The 26,551-nt window shown below is 36.6% G+C and overlaps 1 protein-coding gene and 1 long non-coding RNA gene across 9 annotated transcripts in view; one reads left to right on the plus strand and one right to left on the minus strand.

Annotated features, from left to right (window-relative positions):
- The window catches only part of tou (toutatis), a 252,314-nt gene that overhangs the window by 180,916 nt on the left and 44,847 nt on the right, over positions 1-26,551 (minus strand). The window contains exon 1 of one of the 8 annotated variants that reach the window (XM_067775987.1): positions 6,562-6,592. The exons of 6 other annotated variants lie outside the window; for them this stretch is intronic. The gene's annotated coding sequence lies outside the window, so the exon portion shown is untranslated. Of the gene's footprint in view, positions 1-6,316; positions 6,535-6,561; positions 6,593-26,551 lie in introns of those variants that run through there. One more of the 8 variants, XM_067775986.1, reaches the window with a different exon arrangement.
- Positions 15,432-18,853, plus strand: LOC137245394 (uncharacterized). Its single transcript, XR_010951319.1, has 4 exons — positions 15,432-15,934; positions 17,203-17,400; positions 17,499-17,818; positions 17,882-18,853. It is a non-coding gene; the product is annotated as an uncharacterized lncRNA (long non-coding RNA).

Consider the following 26,551-nt stretch of genomic DNA (forward strand, 5'->3'; position numbering starts at 1 on the left):
CCACGTCTCGCAAGCATAAAACAGTACTGATTTAACATTCGAATTAAAGAGTCGAAGCTTCGTTTTTAAAGATATTTGACTGGACTTCCACACCTTTGCCAGTTGCCCAAAAGCCATTCTTGCTTTGTTTATGCGAGACTGAACGTCCTCATCTGCACCGCTCTTATTTGAGACAATACTACCAAGATAAACAACGGACTCTACAACTTCGATCTCATTTTCGTCAACCGTAAGCATCAATGGCCTTGATGAAATACTATAGCCGCATCTTATGACTGGTTTTAGCTGCATTGATGCTGATCCCTGCAAAATTATTATAATAATATCAAAATTTAACTGTCTTGCCAAAACGGATTCAACGCAAAGCGTGGCAAGTTCTGAAACTCGCTCTTGAGATGAACACGATCTATGAAAGCTTTTGATTTTTGATAGGACGCTGAAAGAACGTTCTGCACTAGCTACAGTGAAAGGTATAGTGTAAAAGATACGTAAAGCAACACAAATGTTGGGGAAAATCGTATACAGATTTTGATCATATATAGATGGCATTTAGCAATTCCAATGGTGACAGACATTTATAAAAATTTGCTTCGTAAATGTGTTTCAAGTGAGTTATTTCGCACTAAGCTTTGAGAAATGTCCGACTTGTATTTTTCGACAAATTTTGCTGCGCTCGCCCGAATCGTAGTTTCATCCATGTTCGCAAATTGCCACAAAAAGGAAAACGTCTCACTCAAATTTCTCATAGCTGCAAATCATTCAGTAATGCCAGTGATTGCCGAATCAACGATCACCAGGAATGTACTGTTTTTAAAATCACACTCTGAATCATCCATAATCATCTCATTTAAATTATCTTCAGAACGTCTTTTGGGTTTTCTCTTTCGAATATCTGGAAACTTTGGCGATATGTTCAATTAAATAGCAACTGTTTTGCATCAAATCAGCTAATAAGGCATCTAGGTGTTGGACCTCAACAACTATGGTGGCGTCTCTAGCTTGGAGGACTACGTTTCTTTCATTAATAGTAGTCAGTATTTTGAAAAAAATTGAGGACAGCAAGATACATTCGAACTTGTTGATGTACTTGAGAATGTAACATCGCCGTATGCTTGCGCGATCAAACTGGCTTTTGGCTGAAAGACTATGAAGAGAGCTCAGTACATTTTTTTTGAGGATGTCCCATCGTTGTGGAGTGCTGCTGAAAATAGTAAAACATTTTTGTACAACTCCGATGAAAGTAATTGCAGCCGTACAACATTCTGCAGCATCAGTACCACACAAATTGAGACTGTGGGTTGCACAAGGCGAGTAATCAGCATTCGAGTTTTTGTCGAGAATGTGACGTAGTGCTCCGTTGTAAGCTACTTTCATATTGGCACCCTTATCGTACCCTTGTGCACGACAATCTTCAATCAAGTATGGCAAATTAGATCAGCGATTTTCTGACCAGTTTTTTTCTTACAATTCACGAAAGCCAACAACCGTTCTTGAATAGTAAAATTTGTTGCTTTCGAATTGAAATGGAGTTAGCGAAAAATGAACGTAGTCAACGTGACTAGCATCAGGCATAGCATCAACAATAATAGCAAAATACTTGGCTTTTCTGCCTTGATCTAATATAGTTTCCCTCACGTGCTTTGCACAAATTTCTATAAACTCGTTCTGAATGTCTGGGGAAAGATAGTGATAGTAAACGTTTGTGCTGCTGTTGTGACATCCTAACTTTCTCCAAATGATCTATAAGTCGGATCATATTGGCTTATGAGATCTTAGATGCCCAAAAAATGTCCATCGTTTCGTTAACCAAGATATATACTTTTGCCTTTGAAAGCTGGGTCCAAAATTTTATATAAAATTTCTTTCCACTTTTGAGTTTCAGTGATTAGCTGGTCATTGATAAGTGTATCAATTGTAGCCTCCTTTTGAATTAGATTTTGTAAAGATCGCCATTGAATATAACATTTAATGTGATCTTGAGTATTTTGTTGTGATGGCAGTTTATCGTATAGCTTCTTCCATATAAGTATTGGTGCTTAATAGACGACATGGTAGGCAGTAAAAAGCATTGCTACTGGCACTCCACACTAACCAGTCACGCTCCAATTTCTCTCCATTTGGCAAGCTTCTGTTCAACAACGAGGTAGGAAATGCCTAGTCATGACAATCACGTGGAAAAATAACAGGACAATTTTGATGACCTCGACGAATTATTTCGTTGACTTCTTCAAATCGCAAAAACTCATTATTTACGGTACCGATATCGAAGTCGTTTAAATAATCTGGACTTAGATACAGAGTTGGTGGTATTGCTGGGAGACTTTTTGAAAATGAACCTTCATCAGTGTCACCACGAAACATTACGATTTCGATTCATGTAAACATACATTTTGGTTTTATGTTTTTATTGTCTCCTCAGGCCCAGGCAAAAAATCGTTATCAATATTCGTTGCTTTTGAAATTCGGCTTGAAATTTTCACATGGAGCAACTAAAGACTCTCCTGAATTAAAGAAAAATGTCTTAGTACCTCTAAATCGCGGGCTCCCTGAGAAACCCCAGGCCCGGGGGGAATCCCCCATTCCTCCCCCCTCTCGTTGGGCCTGCCTTAAACCACCCAAGGCGACGGAGCCTTGCTACCCCAGCGGGTTAGGGGGTCAGAATATACCCGCGGTAGGTATGCCTGTCGTAAGAGGCGACTGAAACACCATATTCAAGGGGCTGTGTAGCGCAACCCTTCAGGTTGCCAGCGCAATATATAGCTTCTCCAAACTCAATTGTCAACCTCACCTATCCGCGGCGAATCCTGTTTCACTAACAGACAAGGCTCTGGCGACCAGAAGCTCCTCATGGAACTTGGAGGTGGGGAGGGAGGGATGGCCTGAAGGTTTAATGTGGCCATATAAATCGTTCCCGAGATGGTCGGGCCAGCACCTTAATGGTTCTGTGTTACCGGAGCGTACCGGATCTGTATCCAGCAAAGGACCATCATATCGATAACACTTCCCAAAGCCTTCGGGGAGTAACCTTATCGCTACAACAACAACACGGAGGCTTGCTCTATCCTCTGCTGTCATTTATAATATAAGTTTAGGCAATTGTTTTTGTTTGATGATGCTGATGGTTGGTTTCAAAAGAACCACGCTTCAGCCAGATAATCTTATCTTGGCCTATCCAGCGCAGTAAAGCCGGTATCACCTTTTACATTAATCGAAGAATTTTTTTTTAAATATTTAAGGGTCATCTCATCTTAGGTGTCATCTGATGCACGGACATGATAAAAGACTTAAAGGGCATGTCTCTTCTGGTAATTGGGACAAGACTCCCCTGCAGAAAAAATTGGAGACAGTCACGCCTATCGTAAGTTTCGCACTACAAATTTAATCACAGTAGTAGTGGTAATTGGATGCAAAACGGGAGAGTCGTTAGCCACACTTGTACCAAAAGGGCTTAAGTCTCAGCTATGTATTTGTATTTACTTAAATCAAGCAAAGGCAGCGCCTATCTCAGAACCAGCTACGACAGAACTAGTAAAGAAACCGCTCTTAAACACTTCAAAGGGGTGTTATGACATTTCGTAGGACATCATAATGTATAAAGTTCCAGTTGAAAGCACTGAAATTGGACAGAAATAGAAAAGTACTGTCCCTTAATGCGATAGTTCGGCACAAGTGCTCTTCTCTGTAGAATAGCTTCTCAATCGACCCCTGATAGCATAGTAGTATTTGTGCAACGTTATTCTCCGGTAAATTTTTGGTTGTCTCTATTCATCCCGAAATTGTCATTGTATAAAAATTCCGAACGAATTATTTGTTTTTGTTATTCGTCCGAAAAACTGTTTTTAACGTTGCTTTTCCGCATGTTTTTGTCGCTTTTCTTGTAGTTAGTGTTTGTTTCATTGAACCATCGTTCCTAATGCCCTTTTTTTTGCTGCGGATAATTTAACACAATTTCTGTACTTATAAGAAAAGAAATTATTCGCCCGGAATTTCAGCCACAACTCCATTTTTAGGTTGACATTATTTTCAGTGCTAGCACTGATTTCTAAATAGGCAAAGTCATTCGAAGTTTCTATTTTCTATCCTAAGGGAGAAGTTTCTTCCGTTGCCCGATATGAATCTGCTAGATTTCATTCAGTATAAGCCCGACTACCGCTAGAACGATTTCTTATCCCTGTCGGGTTTTAGGTCACCTCACCTTGATTAACTCTTTACCAAAAGATATTTCGCATTTACAGTTCCAGGCAAGGAAATTGGTATTGAAGAAAGAGAGGCATCGTAAAAATAGAACAGTCAACGATTTAAAAGTTTTTGTATTAACAGTGCTCGGCCCATCCAATAGGCGAGGTCACTTACGAATTATGATCGAAATCCTTAAACGGGCGTCCAAGGAACCTAGCCGTTTCAACGGGTCTGCACCGTAGGAATGTTGCTAATATGTATAGCTAAATAAAAAAAATATGTATAGCTATTAGTTACAAAATTGAAAATTTTCCTCTTTTAGTGCTAGCATCTATATATTAATACGCTAACAAAATTTCCATACAAACAATTGACAGGCGGTTTAGCATAGTTAGCATACGTAAAATCATATAAAAGTGATATTAATCGATTCGTATAGATCAGCCGCAGTGCAAAGGCCTATTTTTGTTAACAAATACTACTCTATTTGTCTATAATTAATAGAAAAAGTTTTTTGTAAATCCAACAATCTCTCCAAATTTGGATAATTACTTTCTTTCACAAAAGCGCGCCATCTTTGGACAAATTATGTAAGTGCTCTAAGACACAAGAAAAAGTTTTTTGTAAATCCAACAATCTCTCCAAATATGGATATTTACTTTCTTGCACAAAAGCGCGCCATCTTTGGACAAATTATGTAAGTGCTCTAAGCCACAAACCTACATAAGCGTGAAAGATTAAAACATGGTTTCCCTTTGTTGCAACTTACCTATAATAGCCTCTACCAAAATCCTAAATAATTGTTCCAAAATAATTTGTAGCGTACCAAAAAATCTTAAATAGAATTAATTTCTGACCTGCCCATTTTTTGCGGCAAATTTCACTTACACGTAAATACAGAAGTCTTCATTTAACAGATTCTTTGTTTTTTATTTTAGTTGTTTACAAAAAACATGAAATCGCAAATAATGAGTTAATTTTTGTTGAAACGAACTAATTTATTTATAACAATTAATGGCAAATTTGCCCCAAAATGTTTTTGCATTTGCAGATTTAATCCTCATTTTAAATAAAGTACGTCTTATACTGAACAAAAAAAAAAAAAGTTACAAAAATATAACATTATATTTTTTATATTGTTTTTTATGCTAATTTATTTTATTTCTTATTTTATTTTATTGTATATTCTTTTATTTCAACTTAGGTTATTATTATTTAAATGCAACTTGACTGAATCGGAAAATTTCACGTTGTATATTAAATGAAAAAAACGTCCCAAAAACGTTTTTGATTTTAGGGCAAAACGGCAACCGGCATCATAGCGGCCGTATTGTGTAGGCAGTATATTAGGCACTATCTATATATTAATACGCTAACAATTTTTCCATACAAACAATTGACAGGCGGTTTCGCATAGTTAGCATACGTAAAATCATATAAAAGTGATATGAATCGATTCGTATAGATCAGCCGCAGTGTATAGGTCTATTTTTGTTAATAAATATTACTCTATTTGTTTATAATTAATAGAAAGTTTTTTGTAAATCCAACAATCTCTCCAAATATCGATATTTACTTTCTTGCACAAAAGCGCGCCATCTTTGGACAAATTATGTAAGTGCTCTATCCGAAGATTAGAATCTTCATATTTCCACAATGATCACATTAAAACCCGGAAAAAAGTTTAAGTGCACTTATTGCGTTTTTATATGGAACTGTTTGTTCACTTCACTTAATTTTAAGTAATTTCACCATAATTCTATGTCAATTTCATTTGATTTTACATAATTTTTATATTTTTGTTTAAGGAGCTCCATACCTAAACGTTATAATTACATGTGACAAGTTTGTAGAAAATTTAAGAAAATACAATCAAAAAGTACAAAGTCTTAGATAAAATTCAAAATTTTACAGAAAAAGTTAAGTAGGTTAGACCAGTCTGCTATATTTCCAACACTTGATGCATAGACTGAGTTGAAAAAAATACACGTTGGTCGAATTTCGACCACAGGCGATACTAGTATTTATTATTGAAACACAATAAACTTTCCAACTTCCGCCTGTAAAAATTAATTGCATATATGTATGTATATTGTGTATGTTTGTTACAATTCATTAGAATTTCCTCGAATAATACCTTTCGCGTCATCTTGTATATGAGCACTTGCAATTGTCGACGCTTTATCCGTTTATTTGCAGAATTCTTGCTGTTGCTTCTTTGCACTTTTATATTTTTATTATTATTTTAAAATCTTTTTTTGCTTCTTACATTTTTCTTAGTATTCCATATTACTTGGCTGCGTCAATAAATCTGATTGCTAACACAATTCTTTACATACACACCCTCTTGGCTCACCGCCAACGACACCCGCTAACACCTACCAGTACACTTTGTTTGTTCTGCTCTACCGCTCAATGCACTTAGTCTGGCTCTCGGTACAGTTCTCAATGACCGTACCTACGAAGATACGATGGCACTCATACGTGAGTACAGTTAAATATTTATACAATATTCGTTTTCGTTTCAATTCTTTTTTTCATCGTTGCATTCAATTCCAAATGCATTACACACTAAGTGGAATTGGAATTGGAAGAACCCAGGCAACAAGCCAAGGTATGTTTGTTTATGCATATGTACGTATATTCATGCACAGGAGGGTGGTCCCAAGGAGTATGTGAAGATTGCGAGTCACTAGCGTCATTACCGGCACCTGCCTCCTACGTTGAACTTTATGCCACCCTTCCAGGCACACGTTAATGGCTTGCTTTTGTCCAGTCGCTTTTGTATTGACGGAACGGATTGGGATGAAATGGGCAAAATGGAAATCCGTAAACGTTTAAAGTTTTTTTTCTTTTAAGAATAAAATATTCTATATGCCTATGGTGTTTAGCGTTTGAATGGCTTTTATTTAATGGGTGGGTGGTGGAGGCAGAGGAAAAAATAAATAGTTTATTTGTTATTGAATTTTCTACGCTTGGTATGAATATTTTTTTAATGATTATTTGGTTATTTATACTTATGTATATGCTAATTGTACTCTAATGCAAATAATTTAGAGCTGATAAACAAGTTTAACAAGTAAGGAAGGCTAAGTTCGGGTGTAACCGAATATTACATACTCAGCTGAGAGCTTTGGAGCCAAAATAAGGGAAAATCACTTTGTAGGAAAATGAACCTAGGGTAACCCTGGAATGTGTTTGTATGACATGTGTATCAAATGGAAGGTATTAAAGAGTATTTTAAGAGGGAGTGGGCCATAGTTCTATAGGTGGACGCCATTTAAGGATATCGCCATAAAGGTGGACCAGGGGTGACTCTAGAATTTGTTTGTACAATATGGGTATCAAATGAAAGGTGTTAATGAGTATTTTAAAAGGGGGTGGGCCTTAGTTCTATGGGTGGACGCCTTTTCGAGATATCGCCATAAAGGTAGACCAGGGGTGACTCTAGAATTTGTTTGTACGATATGGGTATCAAACGAAAGGTGTTAATGAGTATTTTAAAAGGGGTGGACCTTAGTTCTATGGGTGTACGCCTTTTCGAAATATCGCCATAAAGGTTGACCAGGGGTCACTCTAGAATTCGTTTGTACGATATGGGTATCAAATGAAAGGTGTTAATGAGTATTTTAAAAGGGCGTGGGCCTTAGTTCTGTAGGTGAACGTCTTTTCGAGATAGCGCCATAAAGGTAGACCAGAGGTGACCTAGAATTTGTTTGTACGATATGGGTATTAGAAGTTTACGCCGATCACTTTATCGGCGGCGGCGGCGGCATTGGCGGCGCGCGGGCGTACGCCGGTGTTCTTACTTTAAAAAGCTTGATTTTTCTATTTAAAAAAATAATATTTACGAAAGGTTTTGTTTGTATGTATTTAAGGAAATCAACGCGTTGGCCATTTCGAAAGATCCGTAGTTTTTGCCTCAAGATCTCGCAGATCGTTCAAAAATGTTCAGGCGCAGCTCCTTGCGGAGGGATTGTCCCTCGTTCACTTACTCCAGAGAGGCTTCGAACCTAACCCCGGTCTTTGGAATTGGTACTGCTGCGTCTTCATAAAAGAAATAGATATACATAAAATAGTCACACTTTTGTCTGTATATCTCGTACAAAGCGTAGTTTCACCTAGTGTTAACTCCTAATAATCGTCGCGAACACAATTTCTCTGAATCATTTGTGGCTTCTTGGCGGTCACGCACAAAGGCGACTTACGGTTGCTATTCATGGTCTATTAATACTCATGACTCTCGTGGCACCGGGCGCCTCCAGTTTTTTTGGCTGTTTTTAAGAGCTACAATTCCCGATGTGCGAACAGTAGCAATCCCGAACACCAGTCGCTACCACGCCTCCTGACTCTCACACCATATGCAAGCACAGAAGCTATAGGACTGCGACTTCGAACTCATAACTTCGTCGACGTCACTTTCCTAGAAGCTCTAGGTGTAGCTCCGAAGAATTTCCAACGGATTTTTTTGTCGCGCTATGCTGCCCAGCTACATCAGAGAAACACCTTGAAGCGTTAGGGAGTGACTATTCGGCCAAGGATGCCGTCATTCCGTAATGGGTGAAAATCGTATAATCCTCGGCGCATCTACATAACTAAAATTTTACAAGGACCCTGGATAACATTTTTTAAAATGTAGACCAAAGTTTGCAGACGTTTATGTTCACATCATTGATTTCAATAGTCTTCGTTAAATCAAAACGATATTTTAGAATGAAAGTCGACCGATTTTAAGTTGAAAGATGTTAACTGCTGTTTTCCGGCCTTATGATCTAAGAGCTCATTATGGATGACCGCGAAGCTTTAGTTTTCAGACTAGTTCGACTGTCCATTACGCTAGTGTAGTAGCACACACGGTCATTATTTCGACTGTCTTGCGAAAGCTTTTGCTTCACCACTTTGAGTGTTCTTGCGAAGGAAGCCTCACCTGGTAAATACATATATGTGCCTACCTATTCACATTTGTAAAAGGAGCCGTAACGTGTAAGTGATATTTAAACTTGGTTGATAGGCTATAATCAATGTGATTCACTCCAAGGAAATAGTTTTGAATAATGCCGCCAGCTTTATGTCAAACCGGGAGACTTGGGTGTTGAAGGATGAAGTGTGAAAATTAAAATTAACATTTCAGACGCTATTGTGTAGTTTCGCAAATAAACAGCAGATTTTTGAATGTAAGTCCAAGTGATTTTTCAAAACCTTCTCATACGTACATATATCCCCAACTTAAGTATAAGGTAAGAATCATTTCAAAGGAGTGTTTATGCCCCTAGAACCTAGTAAAGGATTTAGCATCACTGATTTCGCTTATTCTTTCACCCAATCGCAATGTAAAATTTAAAAAAAATCGGCGCCTTTTAGTGTAATTTGGTTTTTTAACAACTTGAGGATAATTTGAAAACATGTTCGCCTTGGGTAATTTTATTTGAATTGATTGTTCATTATTAATTTTTTGAAAAAAATGTTTAAATTTATGATCTAACTCTTCTTTTAGTGTTTTGTTTAAATAAGTCCGTGTTAAGCTAGCATTGAAAGTGTCTATTTTTTTTAAATAACTTTTGAAAATTTAGAAAGAGTTAAATTTCGCAATTAGTTTCTTATAACTGGCAGCGATGCGCATCCGTTGATACCACTTTCGACCATACCCGACCAATTTTCGACATGAACAATAAATGGCCTAAACAGTCTTAAATTAGTAGAAAATATAGTAACGCGCCGGACGCCGCGCCGACGCACCGATATTTTTGACAACCGGCGGCGTGCGAAAAACGACCTAAAGCGTATATCTCTAATGGGTATCAAACGAATGGTGATAATGAGTATTTTAAAAGGGAGTGGGCCTTAGTTCTATAGGCGGACGCCTTTTCGATATCGCCATAAAGGTGGCCAGGGGTGACTCTATAATGTGTTTGTACGATATGGGTATCAAATTAAAGTTATTAATGAGGGTTTTAAAAGGGAGTGGTGGTAGTTATATATGTGAAGGCGTTTTCGAGATATCGGCCAAAATGTGGACCAGGGTGACCCAGAACATCATCTGTCGGGTACCGATAATTTATTTATATATGTAATACCACGAACAGTATTCCTGCCAAGATTCCAAGGGCTTTTGATTTCCCCTGCAGAACTTTTTCATTTTCTTCTACTTAATATGGTAGGTGTCACACCCATTTTACAAAGTTTTTTCTGAAGTTATATTTTGCGTTAATAAACCAATCCAATTTCTTCTATTTTTTCGTTTTGGAATAGAATTATGGCATTTTTTTTTCATTTTTCGTAATTTTCGATATCGAAAAAGTGGGCGTGGTCATAGTCGTATTTCGGCCATTTTTTATACCAATACAAAGTGAGTTCAGACAAGTACGTGAACTTAGTTTAGTAAAGATGTATCGATTTTTGCTCAATTTATCGTGTTAACGGCCGAGCGAAAGGACAGACGGTCGATTGTGTATGAAAACTGGGCGTGGCTTCAACCGATTTCGCCCTTTTTCACAGAAGACAGTTATCGTCCTAGAATCTAAGCCCCTACCAAATTTCACAAGGATTGGTAAACTTTTGTTCGACTTGTGGCATTAAAAGTATTCTAGACAAATTAAATGAAAAAGGGCGGAGCCACGCCCATTTTGAAATTTTCTTTTATTTTTGCATTTTGTTGCACCACATCATTACTGGAGTTGAATGTTCACATAATTTACTTATATACTGTAAAGATATTAAATTTTTTGTTAAAATTTGACTTAAAAAAAAATTTTTTTTTAAAGTGGGCGTGGTCGTTCTCCGATTTTTCTAATTTTTATTAAGCATACATATAGTAATAGTGGTAACGTTCCTGCCAAATTGCATTATGATATCTTCAACGACTGCCAATTAGAGCTTGCAAAACTTTTAAATTACCTTCTTTTAAAAGTGGGCGGTGCCACGCTTCTTCGTCATAAGTTCAACTCACCAACCAAGTTTCATCGCTTTATCCGTCTTTGGTAATTAATTATCGCACTTTTTCGGCTTTTCGAAATTTTCGATATCGAAAAAGTGGGCGTGGTTATAGTCCGATATTGTTCATTTTAAATAGTGATCTGAGATGAGTGTCCGGGAACCTACATACCAAATTTCATCAAGATACCTCAAATTCTACTCAAGTAATCGTGTTAACAGACGGACGGACGGATGGACGGACGGACGGACGGACCGACGGACATGGCTCAATCAAATTTTTTTCGATACTGATGATTTTGATAAATGGAAGTCTATATCTATCTCGATTCCTTTATACCTGTACAACCAACCGTTATCCAATCAAAGTTAATATACTCTGTGAGCTCTGCTCAACTGAGTATAAAAAATAGGAAGGTACTTTGAGTGATGATGCAAAGCTTCACGTTTTTTGTGGTCTGCATGGAATAGCTTTGATAGCATGCTATATATTATGCGTATGGTAGGGGTAGCAGTACGGGAGGGGTATAGGAAATGTAGTGGTAGTGGTAGTGGGGTGGAGGAGCAAGAGGGATGGGGATAGGGATAGAGATAGGGGGAAGAAAAATAAAAAGAAAAATGAGAAGGAGAACGAGGAATTGAAGGGGAAGTAGACGAAAAGGAAAAAGAAAAAGGAGCAGAAATAGGGGAGGCGGAACGAGAAGGAGTAGTATAAGAAAAAGGAGATAAAGGAAAAAGAGAGAGGAAGAGAAGGAAAAGTAGTAGAAAGGTGAATAGAAATAGAAATAAAAAATAAATAGTAGATATAAGAAGGTAAAGGTAAGAAGAAGTATAAGAAGGATACGGAAAGGAGATACGGAGCTAGAAAAAGGCGGGGAGAGTGAGAGAGGAAGAAGGGGACTAGGAAAGTAAAGAGAGAATTCGTATCAAACTAAGATTACATAGTGATAGCTTATAAGTATAACTTTATTTTAAGAACTTCTTCAACTTTCCGGATCTTGCAGTGAAATTCTATAAGAGATTTGATATATCACGATTTTAGGACCCGCACATACATACATATGTACATATCTACATATTTTAAAGCGAATGTGGGAAAGCATGCAAAACTGTGCCGACACGTACTAACTAAATACAAATGCTGTGAATAAGGCTGCATGAATATTTGAATGCGAATATGCAAATTTCTATATGAACCCACCAAAAAATAGGTACCTTATTCCCTAGATTATTTTTGGAGCTAGTGATTTTTTTTTTATATTATTCTAGCGCGTTTCACGTGAAATATGGAGCATAGCTACCTCTCTAACTATGCTAATACATATTTCGAATCAGAAAATGGGAATGAAATTTTTATTTTTTACAAAGCGATATTTTTTCGAAACAAATCGATATTTTTTCGATAACAAATAGTTATTTTTTGATAGGAAATCGATATCTTTTGGATAGAAAATATGTAGATACGCTTACGATAACAAATCGATACATTTTCTAAAACAAATCTTCGTTTTTTCGATAAAAATCGATATTTTTTCGATAACAAACCAATAATGAGATAACTCTTTGATAAAAGTTCTTATCGATAGCGAGCCGTTTGCATAGCAACTATATGCCTGCATTTCGTATTCAATAATGAATTTTTCTGAACCCTGCTAAATAATTCCAAAATAGTCACAAAAAATGTTCCCAAGATATTCCCATGAAGATATCACAATAGCCCCGACCTAATCACGAAAAATTCCCTAACACCTTCTCAAAATGATCTCGAAAAAGTACTTAAAACAACCATAAAAATACAAGAGAATCCCGAATTGATCCCAACATGACTAAAAAAAGTCTCGAAGTGATCAATGGTTTGGAAATGGTCCCTGCACGATCCCAAAAATATACTATCGGGACGTAGAATTAGGTTTTTTTTGGGTTTCAATTTTAAGAAATAACAATTATTTGCAGACCCTAATAACAACATAATGATAAATTTACATTATGCTAATTCTAACATAGCAGACGAGATATTCATCACCTTCGAACCTCTATTTCGGTCGCAAAATAACAGTTTTAAAAGAACCTTAGGCAATAAATCACACTAAACGATCTCAGTGATAGTGAGAAAACATTTGAAATTAAAAATTAATCACTTCGAAAGACTGAAGAATTTCAAAAATAAACATATCTCACTGATAAAGCCATTTTTTGTTCTTGGCTATCGGTTGTTAATCGTGATAAACCGAATCGCCTTTTCTGATTAATCGTTAAATGCAATTTATGTTAAGGACATATTTCTTATCAGAAAATGCATCAAAGGCAGACCAATTCAAAAAAATATTATTCGATTAACCTTTTATATTTTGGGAAGTTGACGAGGGAAGGAACTTTTCGAAAAAATCTGGCCAAGCTGCAGGTAGAAAGGCAGACGTAGAGGAAAGAGAAGATTAGGGAGAGGCAGAGAGAGGGCAACTTAGAGCGAGAGGAAGAGAGAGATGCCTAATGATAAAATAAGGAAAAGAGAGAAAAACGCATAAATACAGATTTCTTATATACGTTTTTCTACGACAGCATTAAACTAAATAATATTGCACAATATATATATATATAAAGAGAAAGGCTAAAATGTGTGTTAGTTGGTCGCCGGTGTTTGAAGAGATGCGTTGGTCGATTTTGTTCAAACTTTCACATAAGTTGCGAATACGTCTCGCGGTGGTTATTATATAAGTTTGGTTGCGATCGACGTACAAGGTCTCGAGATATAGGCCAAAACGTGGACCCGGGTACCCCAAGAATGTGTTTATAGAATATGGATAACAAATGAAGGCTGTTGATGAGTGCTTTAGTAGAGGGAAATTTTCATACCACTGGGTGACTAGGGTTTCGAATATATGTATGCCAAAACGTGGATTAGCGTAACATTAGTAAGAGTAACATTTTTAAGAGTAAGTTTTATACCGCTGGGTGACTAGGGTCTCGCGATATAGGCCAAAACGTGGACGCGGATACCCCTAGAATGTGTGGGCAATATGGATATCAAATTAAAACTGTTGATGTGTGCTTTATTACAGAGTAAGCTTTATACCGCTGGGTGACTAGGGTCTCCAGATTTAGGCCAAAAGGTAGACCCGGATACCCCTAGAATGTGTGGGTAATATGGATATCAAATTAAAGCTGTTGATGAGAACTTTAAAGTACATAGTTTTCATTTTGATATTCGATTTAGTCGAATCAACCTGGCAAAACTGATAAATATGCATGCGAAGCCGAAATAAAGACATGAATTAATAATACACACATACCTATTTACATACGTCCTATTCGATTTGCCTGAAATGTGGTATATAAATTTGCCTATATTAGTATTTACGATCCTTTTTTTCGGGAAGTCGACCAGAGTCGGACTGGGACTGGGATTAGGACTAGGACTGGGACTGAGACTCGGAGTGGGATTGGGACTGGAACAAAATACATACCACCCCCTGGGACAGGCAATAAGGGATGAAGAAGAATGAGGAGAACTTGAGAGAAGAGAAAAGAGAGAAGGAAACTGAGAAAGAGATAGAATGAGACGAAGATGGAGTTATATTAAGCGAAAAAGACGTAGGGAGGAGTGAATAAAAGGATGAGGAAAAAGTGAAGAGGGGGGCAGGGCAGAATTAGACGGAAAAAGCTTATTAAAATGTATGCAGATAGACCAAATTTAGGGCAGAACAACGTCTGCCGGGTCTGCTTGTATATGTATATAAGGCTTATCGGTCATTGACGGTAGTAGCGCTGCCGCCGTATTTCTTACTGATTATAATTGCTTACAAGATTTATTGCTGGCATGTCACACATATGTATTTGTTTGTATGCCTGTTCTTGTATCTTAATATTGTTAGGTATTTTCGTTCAGATATAGAAATTAATTTCGTTTTACATTCACATGCAATAACTATTGCGCACAGCGTACTCTAACGTTTGAAGGGGTGCAGGGGGAGTGAGTTATGGCTGAAATATTTTTTGTGCGACGATGAATGCGAGTGAGCTCATTAAGTTTATCGATTACTGTACCTACAATGTGTGCAAATATATGAATATAACTACTTGGATACGTATAACACATGTATGTATGTATGAATACTATAAATTTTGCAATCACATACGTCCATACATATCAACAATTGCACAATGTAGAGTACAATACGAATGTACAATGTCGCCATAACGCCATCAAATCCAGCCCATGAACTTTGTCAACTACAGTTAGTAAAATTGTTGATTGTAGCGGATGGAGCAGTTGCTGGCGTTGGATTCGTACGGTGGCGCTATGTTGCAAATGGCGACGTCGACAGCGAAGTTACAATAAAACAAACACACACACATATATGTATATATGTGTACACATACCACTGCAATCAGAACTGGGTGAGTTTTAGAAGATTCAGATAGAAATTGTTGGATATGCAACAAATATTAGCCATATAAAAAAATTTATGTAAAAATTGAACTCAAAGTGTCGGCGCTTATGGCAGAAGCTAAATATGATATTAAAATCGCGTAGGTATGACGAATATGTGCAAACGTGTATCTTTTAGATAGCCGCAGCAGCTACAACAAAAACACTCAAATACCAAAAACATCAACACATATGTATGTACATACGTCAGCATAACAATAAAAGCAAATAAAAGGCCCAAATAACAAGAAGACCGACAACTCTACTAAAATGCAACAATAAAAAGCCAGAAATAAAATATTTATATGTAAAGCAACAACAAAACAAGCAATAACAACAATTATTTAAACACAGCAACAAATCAACCACCAACTCGACCATTCTCATGAAATATTAAAGGTATTTATATAGATAAAGATATACACATATATATATCTGAACAAAAAGCTACAATAATGATGAAATATAATAAACTTGCACATGAACATTAGGCTGCTCGATTTGAGACGAAAGTCTATAAACTCTATTACAACATTTCCAGTTATAAATGAGAGAAAGTCAAATGTAAATGCGAAAGGAGCACTTCGATAGGGAAACAGTCATTCGAAAATCAGAAAGTGTGAAATGAAATTTCAAAAACGTCAGTTGCAGTTGAGCATAGTCAGTTGTAAATGAGAATAGTATATTGTAAATGCGTAAGCGTCTTATAGAAATGAAAATATATGTGAATATAGAGAATAATCAGTTATAAATGATAAAGGTAGATTATAAACGGGAAACCGTCAAATGAGAAGTGTCAAATAAAATTTCAAAAGCGGCAATTGTAGTTAAGTATAGTCATTTGGAAACGCGAAAGCGTCAATTAGATAAAAGAATACTGAATTTCTATTGAGAGAGCGTCGATTATTCTCAAGCTTCAATTTTATTTGAAAATACAGCAGTTTCTTGATTTTACGAACACCATCGTTGCAGGGTTTGTTCGTAAAATCGATTTTTTTGTAAAATCGAGTACCATAACATTTTTCATATATTCTTGATTAAAAGAGCTAAAATAACCAGAGAAAGTACACGTGTTTTTTAAAACTTGTTTTACTCAAATAACAAATGCAAAGAAAAAGAATAAAAAGAAAAAATTCATTTTAGAATGGTTATCACCGCATTTTGAACCCGACCCCTTTAGAATTGGCTGAAAGTTTTTCTTCTTTTTTTAGCTTACGAAAGGCGTCTTTCAGAATTTTTCAAATTTTTTTCATCCAACTCAAAAAATGGAATTTAAAAAAAAAACACCGTTTTTGTTTTCAAAATGCTATAACTTTTTCAAAAATTGACCGTTTGGGATCTTTTTTTTTTTTTAATTTGTTTTTAAATGTACTTTTCGGAAAAAATAAAAAAAAATGTTAAAGTTTTTTTTTTTTAATTTTTCAGTTTTTCGAGATTTTTCGAATTTCGCCATTTTTTTTTTCTCATAAAAAACTTCAATCAATTCTGCAATCACCCTCACTAATCCCGGAGTGGGCCGATTTTTTTTTATATTTTTTTTTATTTAATTGAAAAAAAATTTCAAAAATAAAAATTTGTTTTTATCAATTTTATTTATATAACAAACAAATGTAAGAAAATGATTTTTAAGTATTTGAAAAAGGATTTACTCTCTTCTACTGATGAAGAATCGATCGATGATGATGGTGAAAATTTTCGTGCTTTAATTAAAATGCTGTGTGACAAATTCAACGATAAAGAAACGGAAAAGTCTTTGAAAATACAAATATTAACATTATTACCAGAAAAATGGAGGCGTATTTGTGAAACTATGAATTCATCAAGACATATGACAAGGCTAGCGAAAATGTTGGCTGAAGAAAAAGGTATAATTTCAACACCTGAATCGAAATTAGGTATATGTATATAACGTAAAATTAATATTTGAAATACAATTGAAAATTCAATTACATCTTTTTTATAGGGAGGAAAATTGAAGATGAAGTAAAATTGAAAGTTCAAAATTTTATAACGATGATGAGTACAGTGCTCTGATGCCAGGTATGAAAGACTTTGTTTCAGTTCGAAGTGACGATGGTAATCGAGTGCATGTCCAAAAAAGACTTGTCCTGTGTAACTTAAAAGAATTATACCAAAGTTTTCGGGAAGTAAACACTGAAGAGAAATTTGGATTTTCGAAATTTGCTTCTTTGCGACCTAAACATTGTGTGTTAGCAGGGGCAAGTGGAACATACACCATCTGTGTATGTACGATCCATCAAAACGTTAAATTGATGATGCCTGGTAAATATCAAATTTATTAATAATTATAAATGCGTAAATTTTCATTTAACTTAATCATTTCAGGTGCAAATATTAATTCTTTAACGAGAAATGCAGAAAAGCCCGTTCAACACTGTAGCGATTGCTTGAGCATGGTTATATGTGAAACTCCATCGTTTCAATGTTATTTTGGGTAGATGTAATAACTGTCCAGGGGTAGATGAATTGATTAATATTTTACTGACATGTTTTGAGAACCACGAAATTGAGAATATTACCTATAAGTATTGGATATCAAAGCCGAGAAGCAGTTTAGAAAATTTTATTAAGCCTAAAGAAGAATTTGTTGAAGATTTTTGTGGTGAATTAAAAACTTTTCTACCTCACTCATTCATCGCCAAAGAACAAGCTAAATTTTTAAAAACGTTGAAAGAAACATTAAAACCAAATGAATTTATTATTATTTGTGATTTTGCAGAAAATTACGCATTCGTAGTGCAAAATGCGGCATCTGGTGTTCACTGGAACAACAACCAGGCAACAATTTTTCCGGTAGTAATTTATTATAAAGTAAATGGCAAACTTGAACACAAAAGCTTAGCAATTATTTCAGATTGTAATAATCATGATGTCATTGCTGTTCATGTTTTTATTAAAATAATTACTGATTATGTGAAGAGTTTTCCTGAACGTTGTGACAAGATTTATTAATTTTCTGATGGAGCTCCTCAACAATTTAAAAACTTCAAAAACTTTGTAAATTTATATTATCATGAAGATGATTTTGACATTCCTGCCGAATGGCACTTTTTTGCGACTGCTCATGGCAAAGGTACGTGTGATGGTATTGGTGGCATTACCAAACGATATGCAGCAAGAGCAAGTCTCCAACTCGCGGTTGATAATCAAATAACGACACCTGAAGGACTTTTTAAATGGACTTCTGATCCGGACAACTTGCCAAACATTACAGTCAAGTTTTCCCCAGAAGATGATTATAATACAGCAGTAAAAGATTTCAATGAAAGATTTTTGAAAACAAAATCGATTACAGGAACTCAACAATTACATTGCATAATTCCTGACAAAAATGGTTGTTTTATGTTAAAAACTTTTCAAATTCATAAGAACAAAGAATTTGTAAAATATTTAAACGCCAGAAAATAAACTCATAATTTGTTACATTATTTTTAGAAAACTTACATGTTTACTGTGTCAGTCATTAATCCTGGTTATTTGAATCATAGATTACCATAATATATAAAGAAAAGAATACTTAAAAATCATTTTCTTATATTTTTTGTCATATAACTAAATTGATAAAACAAAAAATTTCAATTAAATAAAAAAAATATAAAAAAAAAATCGGCACACTCCGGGATTAGTGGGGATGATTGCAGAATTGAAAAAAAAAAATGGCAAAATTCGAAAAATCTCGAAAAACTGAAAAATTAAAAACAAAAAAAATTTTTTGGATTTTTTCCGAAAAGTACATTTAAAAACAAATTTAAAAAAAAGATCCCAAACGGTCAATTTTTGAAAAAGTTATAGCATTTTGAAAACAAAAACGGTGTTTTTTTAAAAATTCATAACTTTTTTTGGGTTGGATGAAAAAATTTGAAAAAATTCTGAAAAACGTCTTTCGTAAGCTAGAAAAAGAAGAAAAACATTCAGCCAATTCTAAATGGGTCGGGTTCAAAATTGGTCGAAATGGAATGGAATTGGATTGTTTGTTTAACAGTAATATTGAGGTTGGTTGTTTTGACGGAGCTTCAAAAAGCTGCAGTAAAGCTTTTTCAAGCTCCGTCAAAACAACCAAATTTGAGGCCTCAACATTGTTTTGCTTGGCCCACCCAATTCACGTGCCAAAACTTTCAATAGCGTCTGTATGCTTAATTCTTGGCTCTTCAATTAAAAAATTTTTATGATACAAAACAAAAAACTAGGTGAAATGAAAAAGTAGGTGAAATGGCTGCGACCCTGGTCGCCCAAGTAGCTATATAAAGCCGTTTTGACTATAAAATAATCCATGTAAAAATTTTTAATGTTCGTAAAATAGCAATTTCGTGGAATGGAATGTTCGTAATATCAAGAAACTGCTGTAGTCAGTTGTAAATTAAATATGAAAACGTCATACGACAACGAGAACATTGCAAATGCGAAACCTTTAATCCGATGTGAGAACAGTTAACTGTAAATTAGGAAGCATCCAATGAAAAATCATGCTTTTTTATTCAGAATAGCCAATTGTCAATTAGAAAGCGCTAGAAGAGAACAGTAACTCCCTTCACCCAGGTTTTACTTTTCACCAAATAGTATAGATAGGGATCAGAATTGGAGAGCACGGTGGGTGACATAAGGTCAATGGCCATAAGATCACTTGGTAATAAGACCACTTCAAACGTTCATAAGCCCAGTTGTCTTTAAAACCACTTCAAATGGTCACTAGGTCAATTTGCATTGATACCACTTTAAGTGAACTTAAAGACCGTTTTAAATTTGACTTATTGGTCACATAGGAATTTCCGTTTGACCATATAACCATTTTGGTAAAAAGACTATAAACATATTTGTATGAAAACAAAAAGGCTCCCCAGGATGAATGTTTAGTTGAAATAGTTCTCTTATTTTAAAGAAATTTCCGTTGGACCAGGTTTTAATCCGTTTTTCTACAATAATTGATCGGGAATATGAGGAAGAAAACGGTCCAGCTGGGAATTTGGAATAAGAAATCGCCATGATACAAATTTTCTGTAGGCTTTTAGTACGTACAATAATGTTGTTGATGATAACGATGCTTACTGTTACCGTCCTTGATATGGCCGAAAGGAAAGTGGAAGAAATGAAAGGAGAGCAAAGAAAAGAAAAGAAAAGAAAAGAAAAGAAAAGAAAAGATAAGAAAAGAAAAAAGAAGAAAAGAAAAGAAAAGAAGAGAAAAGAAAAGAAAAGAAAAGAAAACAAAAGAAATGAAAAAAAAAGAAAAGAAGAGAAAAGAAAGCAAAAGAAAAGAAAATAAAATAAAAGAACGGAAAACAAAACAAAAGAAAACAAAAAAAAGAAAAGCAAGTAAAAGGAAAGAGGAGAAGAGGAAAGGAAGCAAAAAAAGAAGAAGAGGGAAAGAAAAGAAAGGATGGGAAGGAAAGGAACAGGATATATGAGGGAAGGAAGGGAAAGGAAAGTAAGAAAAAGGAACCGAAGAACCCGTATCCTAAACGTAAACCGGCCCGAAATGGGAACCGGAACCCAAACTGGTACAAATAAGGAGACCAAAACCGAAATCTCCAAAACTCAGCAGTATCGGAGATCGGAAAGAATACCGAGTTTGGACACGAAAACATAATATTGATTCAAACCTCTATAGCTGTAAAATCTGGAATCCAAGTAAGAAAATATGTTACGACCGAAAACCTTTTTTAAATCACAGTAGCTTTGAAATGATGAATCGAGCCATATATGCCAAAATGGTTTTCTTTCTGGTCCGCCAACCCATATTTCATATTTGGTACCTTCCGACCATTCTTTATCATCATAACTTCAATTGACCTTATGTCCATTTGGTCATACGCCTAGTGACGTTATGGCCTTGAGCTTATGTCACCCCTCCGCAGGACGACTTAACCTGCCGTGTTGTTTCCATTTAGTTCTTTTAATCGCTTAGATGGAAAAACTGGCAAGCTCTTAGAAGAATACCTCACCTGGAAAGATCTATGTTGGTCCTACTGCTAAGCCCTGTGTGTAGTGTCTACTAAACCTACACGTGCAAAGGCTCAAATTCGCGCATGTTTTCTTGTGGATTTGTAGTATTTTGACGGCACGTTTGCTGGTAGACTGGCTGGATATCTTACTGCTTGCTACTGCTGGACTTTGACTGTATTCATAAATTTAGATGTGGTTGTTGTTGGTGTTCTTTTCCAGTTTGCTGACTGCGTTACTGACTAAATGATTAACTCACGAGCTCAACATTGGACAATTTTACAAGCACTATAACATTTATCTTCATAGGCTACATACATGATCACATACATAGATACTTACATACAGGTAAATATGTGTTCACGTGAGCATATTTACCTTCAGATACACATTTTATCCAGTGCGAACTCAGGCGTGCACACACATTTATCATACACTGTACCTACCAAGTGCATACAAAGGCAAGTGACAAGCCACCAAATAACAACAGCAAATCCAGGAAACTGTAAAGCAACAACAAAAATAATAAATTTAAAATAAAAAGTATCTACAAGATACACAATAACGCCACTGAACGTCGCGACTGTGCAGTCATACAGTTCGATGCAGCGCAGTAGCAGCGCGTTGACAGCAACAAACTGCACATTTAAAGTTGAATGAGTGAATTTCGAAGAAAAACTGTTGAAAAAAAATTCTGAAACGCTCTTAAATTGTCGCATTTCTGTGTACTTTGTATGCATGAGCGATAGCAATAACAACAACTACGATCCAACAGCAAGCCAAATCCATTTAAGCAGCTCATCACTTTGAACTGGAAAACATTTTTTTCTTGCTCGTATCAATCATTATGCACACTACACCACCAATTTATAGCAACAACAACAACAACCACTAATCAACCAACTCAATGTCACATATACATATCCAATCTATTAAGAGACCAGCCGCTCATCCCCTTGAGCTCTTTCGGATTAAGTTACGGAAAGAATGTGAATGGGATGGTGGTGTGTGTATTTGCGTATATGTGTGTGTGTAACCAAAATTTGGCTCAAATTGAAATCCCTCAAAAAAAAGTTTGCCGCTTCCTTGATTTTTTTCTTTTATTAAACGCACGAGCCAATCTGTAGCATGGTCACCCCTTCTCATGATGTCATGTAAAGGGCAATGACTTGGATGTACATATGTTTAGACTTTCAGCCAAGTTGGGAGGAGTGGATTCAGTTACCTGCTAAGTAAATGAGCTATGCTTTAAAATCAACTATTATCTCCTTGTCTTTCCAGTTGACATTATAAGCGGGCTTAATTACGATGAGAATGAAGCAAATATCAGTACTATTGGACATCTATGTTGATCGAATATCAGACACCCAAAAATTTGGACGTGACGTTCAACAGCGAGCTACTCTTCCATGAACATGCAGCCGCATTTGCATATAAGATACATAGCCGCAACAAAATTCTCAAGTCTATCGCTGGCAGCACTTGGGGCAAAGACAAATAAACGCTTCTATCTATAAAGCAATTGGCCAATGGTTCAAGAGCTGCGGGTGTCCGGAATGGGCGCTGAGCTTTAAAGAAACAAACTGGAGGAAGATGCAGGCTTTCCAAAACACGGTGTTCAAAACTGCCAAATATCTCCTTATGACACATGAACATCTTTACATCATATGACGGAAATACTCCCCTTAAGAGAGGGATATGAAATGCTGAGCAATCAGTTTCTGTAAAATTTCCAGATGTCTTCGAAATGCCTGCGGAGGTATTCCCTTTTATACCTGGGAAACGTGTTCATATGAATTCGTCCAGAGTGTGCGAACACTCCCACTAAAACGCTAAAAGGCCACCTAGTAACACATGTCCAGCAGTCCCTAGATTACACGGTGAGAACTTATCTGCGCTCTTGAATGAAGGCAGCGATGTAACGCCCGAGGAAGATTCCTTTTTCTCTCGAACCGGTAACAGTGACTGGTTGTGGAGCTGTTAACATATGGTTTCAAGGAGTTGGAGAAGTGCGTGCATGCATCCTCTGATAATATATTGAGATGAATGCACGCTTGACGACTGCAATCAAGAATTTTTTGTTGAATTCACGAGAAAGTAGTCCTGTAAACTGTGGCACCTGTCGCGGAATAAGCCTTCTATCGCATATAACTTCCTGTCGGTAGGAAGGATACTGTATCACACGTTTTTAACGTTTCGATGAGGGGAACTGTCCCCAGTTTCTCTCGAGGATCCGCCACTGTTGCCTCATACATAATTTTTGGGTCCAGTTTGAATTTCGCACTTCGAAGATTTGATTCAATAAGTTCGACTGAAACCGTTTTGAATATTTCAATCAATATTTTGATTTTATATCTGCCCTAGGTTATGGTCTCCGCCTTGTCCCGGTTTTGGTTCCGTTTCCTGCTGTTGTTGTTGTTGTAGCGATAAAGATACTACCGGAAGGTTATGGGGAGTGTTATCGATGTTGATGGTCCTTTGCCGGATATATAGCTATGTATATCCGGTACGTTCCGGTAACAAGCACCATTAAGTTACGAGCCCGACCATCTCGGGAACGATTTACTATGACCAGATATAACCTTCTAGGCCATCCCTCCCTCCGAACCGTAGCTCCATGGAACTTGGGGCTGCCATTTCCTCAGCTGCTACAGAAACAGGATTCGCTACAGGTAGGTGCGGTTGACCATTGGGTTGGAGAAGCTATAAATTACGCTGGTAACTTGAATGGGTTGCGTTACATAACCCCTTGAATCACTTGGGTATTTTAGTCGCCTCTTATTCTAAGCCACTAACCCGCCGGTCCCCCTTTCGGTTCGTTTTCGGATCGGGTTTTTATTCCGACTTCCGTTACATTATGTAATTGGTTCCAAAAGCATATATATCAAAATGAAGGCCGGGTTTCACTTCCAATTTGATTTGTTTTAATTTATTCCCATAATTTGGTGCACTTACAAGTTTCAATCCGACTCCGAGCGACATTTGTTTTTATAGAGTTATTTCTTCTGGGAAGCCCTTTACATCAAAAATTCAATTTTTCTTTTTCTTTTAGTGATAAGGAGAATTCCCGAAAGTTTTTTATCAATGTTCGCTATTCTTTGCGGATATTGATCAGGTACTAGGCTGACCATCGTGGAAACGAATTCATATGACCACGTTAACCCTTCTAAGTCATCCAGCCCCCTCCTTTAATGAGGAACTTGGGGTCGCTAGAGCTTTGCCTGATTATTAAACAAGATTCGCTACGAGTAGGCGAGGTTAGCAATCGGGGGAAGTAGGTATAAATTACGTTATCAGCCCCTTAAAGGGTTTCCCTATACAACCCCATTGAGTAATACACTCGGAGGGCTTGTCAAACCACTGCTGAGGGAGATCCCTGTTTAGACGAATTTTCTCAAGTACATTGATATTACTTGCCTCGTGACTTGAAGCCAGAATTTGGGTGAGTACAATACCGATATATTACAATTGCCACACGACCAATGCTCTTTGCCCCAACGCTGAATACTTAAACCTATCTTATGAATTGAAATAAAACATGTCTAATGTCATTGAGCTAATTATTGACAGCTCAAACTATTAAGCAGCACGATTGCTTGAACACAGTCAGCTCTATTTTACTCTATGTACCTTTCACACAATATTGAATAACCAACACTGCCAACTGGATACAGATAATGACAGCGCTACGAAACTTTGGCACACCTGCCTGAATAATTGGTAGCTATTTAAGCGACAGAGTAATCCTGTTTGATACGGATCAGAGACCAAGAAAGCACAACATCACGGGCGATGTCCCTCAGGTGTGCTAAACATTGATTCAAAACTAACTTTTAAGTAGCACTTCAGGGCGTTGGGGGAGAAAGGCTCTAGAGTTAGTGGAGCCCTAACGAAAATAATGCCCAACATCGGCGGCCCAGGCGAAGCCACCCGTCAGCTATTATCCAACGTAACCAGCTCGATAATATATATGCAGCACCAGTATGGCACGGATCTAAAATGATCCACCAAAAAGATATACTAGCAGCCTACCGTATTACTGTTATACGAATAGCATGTGCTTATCGGACGGTGTCCGACGACGCGATCCATGTTTTATCTCAGTAGATCTAATCTCAGGTGAAATGGCCGATCTGTATGGTATTGGACTCAGCCGACTATCTGAAGATGCTAAGAAAAGCGCAAGGTCACGAACACTAGTTAGGTGGCAAGAACGATGGGAAGAATAGAGAAAAGGGCGCTGGACCTTCATGCTAGTTCGGAATATAGCCGCATGGTACGAGCGAAGACACGGCGAACTAAATTACCATCTCACACAGATATTGAGCGGGAACGGCGCCTTCAAGGAATATCTACATAATCGTGGGATAGAGGGGGATCCTTTCTGTCCACACTGTCCCTCCGAATTGGAAAACGCAGGGCATGTAATGTTTCACTGCCCTCGAAAGACTATCTGTACACAGGATGTGGTGTATCGTAAATATCGAAACAAATTGCATGATGCTTCCTCATTAAATTTTTTGCGGCAGTTTCGCCTGTCAATTGGTATTAGAAGAGCTCCTCAAGGACGTAAGCCCTTAGTAAAGCTTATAAACGATGCAAACCACATTATATTAATGATAAATTATTAACGCGGTATCCATGGTCGCGATGCTTTTGTAAATTTGATTGAATTGCCCTAAAATGGTAATTTAATTACGGAGTTACGGTATCAAAGCTACTACAAAAACAGAAAGATAAATTCAAATACACTTAACATTAATACTGAGCTGTATATACATACACACATATGTAAATTTGTATGTTCATAAATACGTAAGTACCCAATAATAATACAAATGGAAGCGGCAAATAAACAACCAAAGAGCTAAATGACTAAACGACAAGTCGTCAAACAAACAGTCAGCCAACAAACAAAATAACGAAAAATATCGACCAAGTTGAAGTGACAAGCAAATCATATTGCATTCATCAACGTCAAAGGTGGGCGCAGGCAATAATTATTAAAAACAACTATGTGCAACAACAACAACAACAGCAGTAAGACAGTAAAATGACAGA

The sequence above is a fragment of the Eurosta solidaginis genome, chromosome 3 (genome assembly GCF_040869045.1).
Source record: "Eurosta solidaginis isolate ZX-2024a chromosome 3, ASM4086904v1, whole genome shotgun sequence".
Taxonomy (NCBI): Eukaryota; Metazoa; Arthropoda; class Insecta; order Diptera; family Tephritidae; genus Eurosta; species Eurosta solidaginis.